Raw genomic sequence first — 14,243 nt, 5'->3', positions numbered from 1 at the left:
CACTACTTACCAAAACCAAGTCTAAAAGTGCATTAACTCTTTAGGTTCAGTGAATATTTGGTGAAGAATCCTCAGCTGGTATAAACTGGCAGAGCTCCACTGACATCAACAGAGTTCTATTGATTAACACCAGCCAAAGATCTGACCCAGTGGAGTGAAAGTGTTGTAAGTAAGATCAGAGGCAGGCCTAAAAGGGGTATGATTTAAATACTTGTCCCTGGTGCTACTTCCACCATCATTCTGTCCTTTATTGTCTGCTCTGAGCTTCACTCATTACCTAAAACTCTAAGGGATTGATTCTTTTATGTTCAAAATAAACATCTTGCATTTCAGCTCTGAAGCAAAATTTGACTGGATCAGTTATCTTCGGAGTCTGCACATTACCTCATGAAGTTAAGTTTTAGGATCCAAATTGGAACATTCTCTCAGAACAAATAAATATGTGGAGAAATATCTCATGCCAATTTTTGTTTAATATGTGCAAGCAAACAATGGTAAGGAATTTTTAGAGGGAAATCTAAATATTTAATTATTCTGTCTTCATTAAGTCTTGTTCAACAAGTGATCAGATAATGCAGAAAGGTTTCACAGAGTTTGTAGTGTAAGAAAAGAGTCACCAGAATTCAGAAGAAATATGAAATACTTATTAAAATGCAGAAAATAAACTAGTTTCAAACAAATGTCTAGAAAAGCTTAATAAAATATGCGAGTAAAAAGCAAGTTGCTGTCTGTCTAAAAGTGCTATGTTTACCATAAAGTAAGAAGAAAGTAAACTTATATGACTCAGATGCTATGAAAAGTCTACATAAAAATATTTTTATTTCATATATATACTGTAACTCCATTCACACTGAAAATTATGTATCACTGCAATGCTCAGAAACTCTTTGAAAGTTATGGGCTAGATTTTATCATCCTATTAACTTGTTCTGACAAAACTCAGCTAGGACTTTATTAAGTCTTTTTTTCCCTTCTAATGTTCCATTAAAGATAATCCCTCAAACTCTGATACTCCTGCCTCCTTTAAATTGTGCCCAAACTCACTTTAAATTGCTGGAAAAGTTTGCACATTCAATCAATAAATAAAATTATTTTAACCGTGAATCACACCCAGATTCTAGAATTGCTGCACATTTTTTATTTCATAGCTTTCTCTAACCATCTGTTGTTGGGCACAGGACTTTCTTGCATGAGGTTGTGACTTTGAGTGAGGCACCCACCTTAGTGTGTCTCTGCATGGCCCAAAGCTTATCTCTCTCACCAAGAGAAGTTGGTCCAATAAAACATATTACTCCACCCAGCTAATCTCTCCGTTACACCCGTTTGCAGTTATGTGCCAAAAAGAGAAAGCAATACTTGACCAGTGCTACTAGGCAGGAACATACAGAATTAACATACAATTCTAGATGCCAAATGGACAGATTGTATTGCAGTTGGTGTGCAAAAGTACAGCAGAAAGGTGTGAAGAACATAGATATGCTTCCTATAGACAAACAACCCCCCATCAGAGAATGGGACTGTCATAAATATAGAGGAAAGAGTAACATAAAATCTCTCCTTGGCAGCTGTACTGAATTGCTTTACCTGTAAGGGGTTAAACAATTCAAATAACCTAGTTGGCACCTGATCAGAAGGACCAATGAGGAAAGAAGATACTTTCAAATCGGGGGGGGGGGGGGAAGGATTTGTTTGTTTGTTGTTCTCTTTGTTTGTTCCTTCTCCGGAGGGGGAGAGAGGCCAAGTAGGTACAACATCTCCTGAAAATATACCTGGAATAATCCATCTAAAATCACAAAAATTGTAAGTAGGGCAAGGAAATGCATTAGGTTTGTTTTAGCCTGTGAATTTTTCCTATGTTACAGAGGTAGTTTTATTCCTGTTTGTGTAACTATGAAGCTGAGCCTAGAGGGGAATCCTCTGTGTTTTAAATCTTTTTATTACCCTGTAAAGTTACCTTCCATCCTGATTTTGCAGGTGTGATTCTTTTACTTTTTTCTTTATAATAAAGTTCTTCTTTGTCCTGAAGACAAAGGGTCTGGTCTGTGCTCTCACTGCTAAGGCAATTGGTTGGTATATTATTTTCTAGCCTCGTCAGGAAAGCGGGTGAAGGGGCTTGAGGGGTATTTTGAGGGGATAGGGATTCCAAATGACCCTTCCCTGATTTTTTGTGTAAATCATTTGGTGGTGGCAGCAATACTATCCAAGGACAAAGAAAGGAATTTGTGCCTTGGGGAAGTTTTAACCTAAGCTGGTAGAAATAAGCGTATGGGGTCCTTCATGCAGGTCCCCACATCTGTACCCCAGAGTTCAGAGTGGGGTGGGGGGGACTTTGACAGGAACTATGAATGAAACAAATTGAACTGAAAAGGAAAAAAGCTTATATAGTTCAAGACAAAACTTTTGCCCTTGCTGTGAGAATTGGGAAATCACTCAAAGGACCATGATGTAAAAGACTGTCCTGTCATTCACATGAAAAAGAAAAAGAATTTGTCCATTTTGTTCTGCCTTATTAGTCCCTCTATGTGAACAATATTGCAAAGGTAAGTAGTCTTGGAAAGAGAAGCTAGATAATTTACCTCATAGTCAGCATTAGGTTGCTAATATAAGTGGATTGAAACAGCAGGTCTGGACCATAAATTAGAAACTCTAATACCTTTAATAGTAATGATGCTATCCTAACAAGGAAACATTATCATTGCTGATTATTATTTGTATTGTCATTGCACCTACTAACCCCAATCATGGATCAGGACCCCACTGTGTTAGGCACTGTACAGACACAAAATGAAAAGTCAGTCCCTGCCTCAAAGAGCTTACAATCTAAATATGCAGTCAGTGGTCAATGGATTATCATTTAGCTTCCAAAACAGAAATCACACAATAACCATAGACATTACTATTCTTTCTGAGTGTAATTCACTCCATGCAAAAGACCCTGCAGAGGCCTTGTTCTCACTAACAGCACAGAGGTCAATTCCATTCTCTAATCATAACAAGGTTGTGGGCCTGAATTTCCAGTGCTTTGCACCTTATGAAATCATTTACGCCTGTGCAAGGGAATGCTATATAGGTGAACAATGCATCCAAATCAGACTGGTAGCATTTTTACACCATACCGCATTCACTCTGTACACGTTTTAATGACTATCAAAGGTCAAAAGTAATGTAACATCAAGCCATATGTTATCACTGTGGGGCAGTTCTCACTTAGAGGTACGTGGGTTGGTATGAATACTTGTTCTGTGCTGCTTATTCCAAATACTTTTCGATCCAAAACATGAATAAGGCTGAGTGGGAGCTGAACAAGAGAAGTCCCTTGGAGACCCCATGACCGCAATCACAAAAATCAATTGTATAGTCTGAATAAAACATAAATGGGGCACCAGCAAAACAAAAAGCACTCAAAAATCACCACAGAAAACATTTCACTCAAAAGCTACTCTAAGCTATGGCTATTAGAGACGTCTTGCAGACACACAATAATTAAAGAAAACAAAACAAAAACCAGCCTTGCATCTTTTAGAGCAGAGGTGCAATTTAAACTTTTAATTTCTGAAAGCTTCTGCACTGTATAAATAATGAATTATATCTTTCTTTCAGAGTCTGATGAATGTGGACAATGAAAATGTAGTGGTTTTTCATTATTGGCATGAAGGTTTCTTTAAGTTGGAATTCTACTTTCATGATGCACCATAACCATTTAAGCCTTCTTAATGTTCTAAGTGAATGAAGGTTCTTCTTTGTTGCACATTTTAGAGATAGCTTGTTAGATTTATTACAGATTCAGCTGTCTTTTTTACTGTCACAAAGATTTTAGTGCATGAGTTAACAATATTTGTTTCAGTTGATTTTCAATATGTCATCCAAAGGGCAGGTACCATGTATCTGGCTTTAGGAAAGTCTTGGATACAAGGCCTCAGTTTTACAGTCCTTATACAGGCAACAATGCCGTGACTAGAGTGACTCTACACAGACTGCAGGATCAAGCCTGATTAAAAATTTAAAAATCCAATCTGCATCACGTCCATGTCAGCTCTGATAGTATTATGCACTGCTAAAGCTGGTTGGAAAATGGTTTTGTTTTTGTTTTCCTGGGAACAATTTTGACAAAAATAATAATAAAAAAGTTTCCATCAATATTATTTGTGAAAAAATTCAAGTTTTAACAAAAAACATAGATGAGAGCTTTTTGTCCCAAAATGGTACAAATGGTTCAAAGTTTTTGAACAAAATTATTTCTTCTTTTACTAAAACTCAAAATTCCCCATGAAAAGTAGACATTTCTCATGAAAAATTTTGTTTCAAACAATTTTGATGGAAGATTTTCTACCAGTCCTACCCAACTGTAGGACATTTAATGCATATATGTGTGTGGTTGTAATATACTTATGTGATGCTAAATCATTTATTTGACCTGCTTGTCGATATGGGCCAAATTTTCCTAACAAGAGACTTGAGATCTGTTTGAAAACATGTGTTAAAATTTATGTACCTCCATTTACTACACTTACACATAGAACTGACTAGCTCCTAACTACCTGTTCATGCAAGTAAATACTGCACAATCATGTCATTATGTGACAACAAGAAGTGCAATAGTAGGTTCATTTTTGTGCACTGACTTTGGACCTTATGTTTTGAAAATTTGGCCCCATACATTTGGTATCATTTAGAAATATTGTCAGTGTTATACCATCCTGGGCATGTAGTATTTTAGTACAATAATTACTGGCTCACTAATTATTCCATATTTTACAATATGCAATAAGCTGTTCATATGGAGATATGCAGGGACAATTACATAATTTATTTTCACCAGTCTGACTTCTCGTTCATACTTTGTCTGCTTCAGGATTTCTCACTTTTATGCTCAGGTCATGAGAGATATGTTAATAATGTTAACAGTCCCTCGCTACAAGTTTCTTCAATATGCAACAGCTGCTCCAGAGTGTGCAGTGTACACTGTATTCAACTAATGAAGAAAAAATCCCCTTTGGTGTCTCTTCCTGGAGGCAACCATCATCACCCAGACAAGTGAAAAAGTACCAGTGCAACCAGGAGCTTTGCACTTTCAGCAACTACAAGGTAAAAGTTATAGCCAGGGGCTGGCGGAACAACTGGGATTAGCACTTTTAAATTTGTTGGAAGATAGGAAAGTCTGGAGAAGAAGACAATCTCCCACTCTTTCTCTCTTTCTCCTCCACTTCCTGCCAATCCCTTAGATTTTCCATTGTACATAATATTTGCAATGTATCAATGATAATCCTATTAAGAGTGAACTTCTTACCTCTACATTACGGGGAGGTCTACACTACCAATTAAGTTGATCTAACTTGCGTCACTCAGGGGTGTAAAAAAACCCTACCCCGAACAATGCAAGTTACAGCGACCTAAGCGCTGTCCACATCAGAGCTATTGTAGGTGGGAAACTCTCTCCCACTGACATAGCTTCTGCCTCCCATAAAGGTGGAGTAATTATGCTGGCAGAAGAGTACTCTCCAATCAGCATAGAACATCTTCACCAAATGTTCTATAGCAGCACAGCTGCATCAGTGCAGTGCACCAGTGTAGCACTTCTAGTGTAGACCTGCTCTATGTTTATCACCAAAATTCATCTGCCAATCTTGAGTCACTAGAATTATCCCCATTAAAAAGCTATGTAAGGAAAAGACAAGGTAATCAGTTCCCTGGCAAAACAGAAGAAGGTATATTGCACACTTACTTTCCTACAGAAGTACAGGATAATGTTGACAAAGGGAGTTAGGCTGAAGGAAACATAAATCCCTCTATAAAACTAAAAGGATACAGTGCTAAAATGATGACTTGCTACAAGTTTTGATATGTAAAGCAGTTGTGGTGGATATAATGCTCTGTACTAGAAATGTGATACCTTCTATGTAAAGCTGTAACAATCACTGACTTGGAGTTACAAATAACTATGCTATGTAAGGGATGAGAGAAGGAAGACAGTGTATCCTAGTGGCTAGAGCACTGGACTGGGACTTGGAAGACTTGGATTCTATTCCTGGATCTTCCACTGGCCTGCTGGGTGACCTTGGGTAAGTCACTTCTCTGCTCCGTAACTCAAGTTTCCCCATCTGTACAATAGATATAATGATACTGACCCTTTCTGTATAGCAGTTTAGATCTGTCGATGAAAAGCACTATGTAAGAGCTTGATATAATTATTTATTAGTGTATGTAAGAGATGAAATACTAAATACATGTATGTAAAACATTGGACCAAAACTCTTGAAACAAACTTGAACTGAACCTGCTTGGAGGCTTTTAAAGTATTCTGGAAAGGTTTTCTGCTGTTGTCTTCTAGGAAATGGAAGTGCCAGGTGGTATGGTTCTTTTTGATGTATTTTCCTGTGGGATGAGAAGCAGACGTATTAGGAAATCTAGTGAGAAAGTCTATTATGAAATCTGTAGACCAGATTTGCATGCTGACGAGGTTCTGATAGTTGCACAAACACTACGTTTTTGGAGGCCTATCCAAACTGAATTCAAAGTCAGTTGCTGTTACTGTTTTTATAGTTTCCTAAAGCCCCAGTCAAAATCAGGGAACATTGTGCTGGGCACTTTATGAATAGATAAGAGGACAAAAAATACCCCATCAAAATCAGCCTGGGACATAACTGCCCATTAAGGCAGTAGGGTACAAGGTGTTGCAGAAAACACTGACTGATACATTTAGTCCTATACAGCATGTAAAGCTTTCGCCAGGAGAACCAAACCTGACCAGCTTTCAATTTACTGGACAGACAGGAAGCAAGATGCCAGAAATTGTGCCCAGTTTAACAAATCAAAGTTCTTCACATTCTCTTGCCAGAGAATGCTATCCATACTTCATGTATTGACCAGAGGAACAGCGATTTGGGGGAACAAGAAATGGGCTTATAGAATAGTCAGATGAAGTTGCTGTTGGGTAGTTTGATTTGAGTATGGATTCTTCTGTAATTGTTTTCTGTATGCAATACAATCAGGTTTAGTGTGGAATGAATGTTCCTGTTTAACAAGATACATGCAGTCATTTTAATGAACTCTTCTACGGAGACAAAAGTAAGAGATGAGAGAACTTCTGTTTGTTCATTTCACTAATTAAAAAGGAGCACCTCCAGCTCTGTGAAAACAAAACTCATTAAAGCAAATGCAATATGTCAACTTGGAGTTGTGAACTACAAATCATACAGAGCACATCATGGACATTAAGTTAAGCTTTCACATTCTTTTGTGCATGTGGTGAATTTGGCTCTGGGCTTCCCTGTGACTTTTCCTGACTCTCAGATATTAAATACATATGGGAAACGGAAATTCAAGAACAGGGAATTCACTGAGCAAGCAAGAAAAAACCCTATGTTTAATTAAAATTAAGGAAAGTAGAAACCTTGTTGCACAGAGAACTATTTTTAACTGGGTTATTCTTTTAGCTGGTATTTATTTTAGAGAACCAAGTTGAAGTATTATATTAATATTATACAACTTTGGCCTGGGAGCAGAGAAAATGTTTTGTTTCACCAAGTAGTCTGGTTAGTATAGGGTTTCAGGAAACTAAGAGTTGCATTGTCATTTCAGAGTTTTATTCCTGGAGTTTTCAGGAAGCTTCTTTCTTTTCTTTATTAGCTTTAAAGATGCAGGCTTACTTGTTTATCAGACATGTGAAAACAGGTTCCACTGGTCTGCTGACTGGGAAATACAAATAGAGTTAAGAAACTGGTGTTATTCAGGGCATGTCAACTTTGGTTTTAAAGGCTAAGGGATCAGGTTGTCTGAAATTTGGAATCCGTTTGTAATGCAGCTGAGTATTACATTCCTTCCTGAAACATAATATATTTCTCAACTTCTCGTTTTATATTTTCAAATATAGTGAACATTAAAAATATATGTTAGAGTGCAGATTATATTAATTAAATCAACATTTTTGTCTTTTTCTGAGCTTAGAAAGACATGACGGGCTACATTGTCTGTGTGACTAGATTGGCATTAGACAGGTATTTAATTTTTAAAATGAGGTTATAAAAATAATATTGTGGGGTTAATACTTACTTTCTCACAATGACTCCCATAATCACTTATCATGATATTGAGCAGGTGGTGTTGGAGCAATTCCAGTTACATCTTGATTTAGTTTTAGAAGTGGGTTTAAGTACAGGAAAACAGTGTGTTTATTATTTCCATCTGGCAATGGACACAGAAGGTACCCATCCTGATTGTTTTAGCTTTGTGAGCTTCCTTTGATGCTGGTGACTACAACGTTTTGTTGATTATCCTGCAATGTCTTGCTGTGATGGGATAGGCTAATGCCTTCCTCTCTGACAGATCACATGGGAGCGTAGTTGTCCCAAGGGCTCTCCTGTATAATATTCTGCAGTGTTTTGCCATGTCATGCCTCCTATTCCGTGTTTATATAATCACTCTGCGAGTTATAGTGAGCACATAATATCTGAGACGATTTAACTTATCTGGGCCTGAGTCATACTGAAAGCATAGGCCCTAGTCCTGTATTGAGACCTGTTTTCCTGAATGAAGTAAAAAAAAGAGAGACCTACTAAGTCAATGGGACTCCATACAGGGACATAGCTCTACCGACTCAGAGCTCATTACAGTATCATGGCCTTAGAGATAAATGGCTATATATTCCACTGTCAAAAACTTGCGACCTTAACCTCCTTAAAGACAGTATCACACTTACTCAGGAATGAGTATTTACCCTCCTTTCGCTGGTGAACTCATCCTTAGCTGCACTGAGCTAAAGTAAATAAAGGCAACAGAGTTAGATTCATTATATGGAACCGCAGAGTAAAGAGGCCCAGGCTGTCACCAGCAAAAAATCATTCACCTAGTATAGAAAGACCATCAAAAGTTATTCAAGATTTAGAAAAAGAATTGGCATAATGGGTTGAAAAGTTATAGCAGAAGGAATGAAATCTAAGTTGAATTTTGTAAAGAAAAAGTGAGTAATATTTATGATGTTTAACATTTACATTTCAGTTTCAAATCCTTGTAAGCTTGTCAGAAAAAAGGTTTTATACTCAAGGAAGAAGATCTGCTGTGAATATTTGCAAGCAGTCTTCTTTGCAAACACAGTCAAAACAGATCTGCATATAGTACTATTTAAAGGAGTGATTAACCTAAGACAAATGTAATGATGTACTGGTGAAACTAACAGTCTCCATATTTTGGTTGCCCCAGAAGTCCTGATTTGACTTTTGGATACTTGCCAGCTATAAACATTTATAGCTGGTTCCTCCTGATACACTTAATTGTTGCAAGGTTGAAAGGTTCAAGAACATTTCTTAAGTTGTGTAAAAAACAAAGACACAAAATATTTCACCCCGCTGGAAAGTGAAGGTTGATTAGATATGTATGAAAATCCCAGCAGCCATTTGAGAACACTTTTTTTTATTCTTTGACCTTCCTGATGCAAACAACATTTGGAAAGAACAATTTGATGAAGATGGAAAGACCCTCCCAGTACAGTCTAAGATAAAGGAGTTTCATGCATTTTATCAGTGCTTCCTGTATAAGAAAGATGGTAGAGAATACCATGCAGGCCTGGAAGACTGATTTGTCTTGAAAACAGACCTTTGTTTTGAAAATGTTAAGCATTTAAAATATCTCTTTCCCCAGTAAACCACAATTTCTTGTTTCCAGAGTCCAGTATGTAATCTCTAACCTTTCTTTTCAAAATTTCAGATTTATTTTCAGTAATTGTATAGCTTTGTTCTTCCAAAAAATCTCCCTTTAATCCTTTATTGGAATACATGATAAAACAAAGAGGCAATACGGTGCAGCACACACAATAAAGTGGTTGGACAGAAGGGATTAACTATATCTTATACAAATATTTCTGGAACAATCAGTAGGTGCTTTGTAATGTCCCAAGGGGTCCATCTAGAAGTAAAAGCTTTATCTTGAAGGGTGGCAGTAAATCCTTTCATTTTTCAAATCTCTGACACTCAGATAATCCATTCCTTTTGGGGGGAGGCATGTCTCTTTTTAGTCAATAAGATATAATACATTTCCTGGGTACTAAGAATAATATTCACAGCAGTGAGCATTATTTTGGTGCACATTTCTTTAGGGGTTTTTCCCTAGTAACATGATAAGTGTTGTGCAGGATAAGTTTTTGTCAAAGACTACACAGTGTGAATGAAAAATAAAGGACTAGTAGCATAGACTTGAGTCAAGCATTGTTACAGGCAGACACTGTGAATGCTTCTTGCATTCTGCTCTATCAATGCACCTCATTTCTGACCGCACCATCACCAATCATTCCATTCTTATGCCTCTATTGAACAAAGCCTATTAAGTATGATGAACTGCAGCAACCCATGTGATGATTTTGTGATCTGGATAAGCAAAGGGTAAAGATGGGCAAATTGGCTACTACTGTTAAATTACAGTGGTTACCTTTAAAAATTCCACATATCTATACCATACTTTTACCACTCAAGTTTCATATATTTCCTATGCAAATGACAGTTTAACACTGTGGCGCTGTATCTCAGATAACAATATGCAGCTGTTGGCAACTGTTAGTTTTTTTGAAGGCTGGCACTGTATAATCATAATATCAGGTCCCATTGTCCAGGGAGAAAGTCAGAAATATTCAAATTCAAGAAAACCGAAACTAGAGATAATAAAATTAAGGTACAAACTATAACCAGGAAGGGATGACCTATGCTGGGCATCTCCATCATAAAGTTTGTAGAATGGTGACAATTTGTAGTGTCCTACATAGTATGGTAACACCTTATGGGGATCCACCAAAGTAGAGGAGAGATGACATGCAAAGCCCCCTGCCTGCTCCCTCTCTCCCACCATGTCAGTGTTCAGGAGTTTCAAATATTCTCTAATTAAAAAACATAATACAGTATTACTTCTTCTCCTTAACATGGAAGGCAAAGAGGAAGTGAGAGACAACACAGAAATGGTTGCATCAAGAGCCCTGATCCAAAGGTGCCTTGACACGAAAATAGGAAGGTCACAATGTGGTGCTGCCAGCAGGAGTTCATTATGAATGCATATGCATTAGCCAGGCAGACCAGAGTTGGTTACAAAAGATTAGTGGAGGAGAACAGAGCAGATTCGGTCAGAACAAGAACAGAACTAACTGTCATGAGACCAGGGTATGATACTAGAGCATATAGATGAGTCCCTGGGCTGGCCTGATGGTCAGTTGCATGTTGCAACAGAAAGCAGCATAGAAGCCTGACATTACCGGTAGACAGGCCAAGAGGAGAGCACACTGAGTGCACTGGACAGCAGTAGCATCACAGGAAAAGTGAAGAGAGAAGAACTGTTTTTTTTTTCTTTTACCATTAAGAGTGTGTGGCATTCCCTTCATGGAGTATTCATGACAATAGTGACAAAGAGATCCAGTATAATGCTTAAACCTCGGAGAGAGAGTTTTCACTTCTGAAAAATCTATTGGTTGGAGATTCTCAGGATCTGATTTGGAAAGTGAGGCATCACCACAAGAAAAATGTCCTCTGCTGTGTTTGGCTCTCTGTTAATGATGCAGCTCTTTTCTGAGAGCAAGCAGCTCAGATGCTACAGTTGTGTGGCTTATTTCATCTGGCACAGACAGAGGACTTTTCCTCCCTCCATATTGGCTGGAATTTTCAAAGACACTAAGGGAGTGAGATGCTCAGCTTTCATTGAATTTTCCCTTAGGCTCCTTTGAAAATTCAAGCCTTCATACTTTAAAAAGTCATAGGTAGAGAACCAAACCAGCACATCAACATAGAGTACAGCAGGGGTATCAAATATATGGTCCAGGGAATGGATGTGGATATATTTATGTGGCCTGTATGACATATTCAGATTCTACAGAATCTCAGCTCCCATTTTAAAAAATAGCAAGTTTCAAACCTGCATCATTACAAAGAAAGCTTTCCAAATGTGAACTGGGTATAAACGGATATAGTGATGTCTGTTTGAGCTGGCATATAGCCCAATATAGTAGTTCTGAAGGGTGTGAACTACTGCTCTCCCTTGGAGTGTCAACTGGAAAGCCAATGTCAACATTTATTATTCCTTTGCTGGTCATTCTAACAGATGTGAATGAAGCCCTTAGAGAGGTGGGAACTGGCAGTTGCTGTAGGGAATTAAATGCAGAGGAAGAACAGCACAGACTTACAAAAACAGAGGGAGAGGAAGAGAGAAACAGAAAACGGAGTATGAGAAAGGGAAACAGAGAGAGGGCAGAAGTAACACTAGCTAAAATGGGAGCAGATTTTCTCACTGAGTGATGCTGAACGTGACAGTAAAGGACTGAATATTAAAGTTGAATTACTACATAAAGGATTGTTTTCTCACTGATCTAATGTCAGTGGAAGATTTGCTCAGGATTGAAAAGAGTTTGAGGTCTGGTACATCCTTGTCCACAGACCATAATTAAAGATGGAATCTGGCCCTCTCCATCAAATGAGTTTGATACTGCTGCAGTACATCCATACTTACTTAATAGAACTTCAGTAAAAGGCATTAAAATCCTTCATCTGGGGGCTAGTCTTCTAATTTCTGATGGATTATTCAGGAATTTTGGGATTCAATTAGAGGAACACTAGGAGCAGGAGCCAATAAATCCTAGTTGGCAACTAAGAAAACATAAATATTTTCAGTTGGAATTACCATTAGTTTTTTACTAGGCTCAGGACTCAGATATGTACAGGGTCTTCTGCTGTAGTTTGTGCAGACACTGTGATGCTGCTTCTCTTTTTGGGAGCCAACTTAGTTCAGTTGCTGTTGGCTGCTGATGAAATTATTTGAATTTCTCTAATTTCAGGTTCCAGTGCTGCAGAGACAGACTGTTATTATACTACTATTTTCTTTTGGTCCAGAGAGAGCCAAGGTTTTTCACTTTGAAAAGTTATGCCAGGCTAAAAGAGCACCATGACCCATAGCACATATACGACTCAGGGTGCTGAATCTATGCGCTGCTTTAGTATCTGCACCAACAGTTTTGATTTCAGTTGTTCTGCTTCTTTTTTTGCTGAAAGCCACCTCAGCCATTGCAGTTTTGTATATTATAGTTGAACTAAACCAAAGAAAGGGGCTGGTGTAGCTTTCCTAGGTGTCTCTCTACCTGCGTTATTGCAACAACACATGTAAGTCAGCATCAGCTATTCCAGACATCTAAGGAGAACTTTATGTCTATATACCTCACCGGAAATAACTTTTCTGTTCCTAGTACAGACACCGGTGGCAGTACCTTCAACATCCAACCTGAACTTGGATTTTAAATCAGGAATCCAAATGTAAAATGGATCTCCTTGCTGAATCATTTTATATGTATGAATGGCAATGCTTATGGCATCCTAACTGCAGCTTAAATTTTAAACATCAAAAATAATTTTTATAAGACACTAAAGAATAAATGAAGTTTTTTGGGGGTAAAACTATTGCTTTATTTTGTATTGCTGTTAAGATTTAATATTTTTGAGCCTATGGTATTTGTTTAAACTGTGTTTTCATGCACAATTTTTTACTATTTATAGTTCTATGGGTGATTTTAATAGTTTTCTTTACATTGAAAAATAAAATCTCATTATTTTGAATTATTTCTTATTTTGGATATTTCAAATTTTAGGCCCATGTCCTGTGATGTGCAGTGTGTGGGTAAATGCCTATGGGAGGTCATTGTAGGATCTGGACTTTAGTTTCTAAAAAGAGACCTATTAGTAACATTTTTAATTAACATAGAATACGTTTGGTTAAGTAATGTTGTTAGCCGAGCAAGTTCCTCCTTATACATGTGGTATTTAGCAATTTGTTGCCATTTCTGGCTAGGAACAGAGAGATGTCAGCCCCTGGTGTTGCAATATCCATTTCACAGGCAGCTTGCTGGGAATCTGATGTGTAGACTCCACATACACAGGAACAACAGCTGTTAAAAACTTGTAGTCTCTCAGTCCTCTCTCTGTGTCCTCATTGCTTAAATTTGTCAAAGTACATATAACATCCATTGAACAGCAAATAATGTGAATTAATTTTTATCACAGCTCTATCATGGAAGGGGCCTTTGGCTTTGCTTGCAAGCCAAGAGGCTTGTGTATCAAAGCGATATGATTAAGTTGGTATTAATGCGGTTCCGAAATGTACCTCCCCACAACTTTAACATTGCAGTGGAAACAACTGAACTTCTTACAGTGACATTTTGGTGGTGGTGGTGTTTTTTTTTTATTGACAAACTGGGTGAATACCCTTCCCTTCCCTTATCAGAAGTCATATTA

Source organism: Mauremys mutica, chromosome 6, assembly GCF_020497125.1.
Source record: "Mauremys mutica isolate MM-2020 ecotype Southern chromosome 6, ASM2049712v1, whole genome shotgun sequence".
NCBI classification, from domain to species: Eukaryota; Metazoa; Chordata; order Testudines; family Geoemydidae; genus Mauremys; species Mauremys mutica.
The sequence above is the reverse complement of the archived record's forward strand: the minus strand, read 5'-3'. Positions refer to the sequence as shown.